Source organism: Triticum aestivum, chromosome 6A, assembly GCF_018294505.1.
Source record: "Triticum aestivum cultivar Chinese Spring chromosome 6A, IWGSC CS RefSeq v2.1, whole genome shotgun sequence".
In the NCBI taxonomy this organism is placed as follows: domain Eukaryota; kingdom Viridiplantae; phylum Streptophyta; class Magnoliopsida; order Poales; family Poaceae; genus Triticum; species Triticum aestivum.
In genome coordinates, this window is record NC_057809.1 from 372,920,262 (window position 1) to 372,922,078 (window position 1,817).

The window sequence follows — 1,817 nt, forward strand, 5'->3', positions numbered from 1 at the left end:
GACGGGAGGCGGCGAGGCCGGCGAGCTACGGCGCGCGGCGGAGGGAGGCGCGAGCGACGCACCGTGGTGGTGGACGGGTGAGGCGGCGGCGACGCTCGAGGCGGCGGCGCAGCTCAGCCCAGATCGGCCCGGGGCGGGCCGGCCTCGGGCCACGGCGGGCCGTGGCGCGGCGAGGAGAGAGAGCCGCGGCCGGGAGGCGACGTGGCGGTGCGCTAGTGGCTCCGGGTGGCGGCGGTGCTAAGTTGGCACGACGAGATTGGTCGGAGTGAGGTGGCCAGGTGCGGCGGACATGTTCGGCGGCGGGATTTTTGTCCGGCGGCGCGAAGAGGAAGTTTGCTAGGGTTGGACCTGAAATTTGGACGGGGAGGACATTTTTATACCTAAAAGGAGGTGGGAGTGTCCAAATGAGGTGCAGTTTTCCGCCACGCGATCATGATCCGATGGCGGAGGACAAGGAGATGGTTTGGATGGGTTATTGGGCCATTTGGGAGGGGTGTTGGGCTGCAACACACACGAGGCCTTTACGGTTCGCCAGTTAACCGTTGGAGTATAAAACGGACTCCAAATTGCATGAAACTTGACAGGCGGTCTACCGGTGGTGTACCAAGTCCGCTTGGCAAATCTCGGTCCATTCCTAGAACATTTAACACCCGCACACGAAAAGAGACTAAAGGGGGCGCCGGAGGACGTAGGAGTGTCGGATTGCAAAACGGACAACGGGGAAAATGCTCGGATGCATGAGACGAACACGTATGCAGATGAGATGCACATGATGACATGATATGAAATGCATGACATGAACGAAATGCAAAACGAAGACAAAACCCAACGATGAAGGGAATCTCATAACTTAGAGCCAAGAATGGCAAGAGTCGGAGTACAAATATGGCAAGTTACATCCGGGGTGTTACAACACTCCATCACTACGAAAGGATCTCGTCCCAAGATCTAGGAAGGTCAACCTAAGTTGCTTCTTTTACAAACGGGTGAAACCAAGGAACCTTGATAGGTTGAACAAATTGAAAGAAAGAATACAACGGGGATGATCGAAGTTGAAAACACTCCGTTAGGAAAGAGGAACAAGGAAGAACAAATTCGGACAACACTCCGGTTGAAAAGAGATGTAAGACTTGATAAGGTGAAAAGAACTTGAGCAGAGGACACAACACTCCGGTTAAATGGATAAGCATGAAAAGAACATGATCCTCACAACTCGAGATGATGAGAGGAGAGAGCAACAACACAATGCCTCTGGAAGAAGAAAGAATTGAATGAAATGAACGGAGGGAAACAAGATCTTGAGAGAGCATGCTTACAACATATTCTCGAACGGAGTTGTTGGATTATCAACAACGAAAGGATAAGCTTGATGTGGGCTTATGGAAGACAACTCAAAATTATGAGATGAAATTCTGCCATTAACAAAAGATTGGATTGATATCAACAAGAAGACGAGAAGCTTATTTCACCGGGAGGGTAACTGAAGAACTTGGTTCATTTATAAGCACCATAAATAGCAACAATCCTTAGGGAAAAGCTTTAGGTGAAATAAAACCCAAGATAACTCCCCAAAGATAATGATGGGTTGAGAAGAGCTCATGCTCAAAGAAATTGATGGGTTTAATTATCTCATACTTGACAACTTGCGAATCATGAAACATGAAGGGAAATTGTCAAGAATGACATAACACAATCCCAAAATATAAGGTAGAAAGAATTACACTTTGGAATGCAAGATGAAGAATACTTGAGCTCCTTTGAAAAGAATCTCGATGAATACTTCGAGAAGGAATTAAATCCTTTATGAACCATCATGT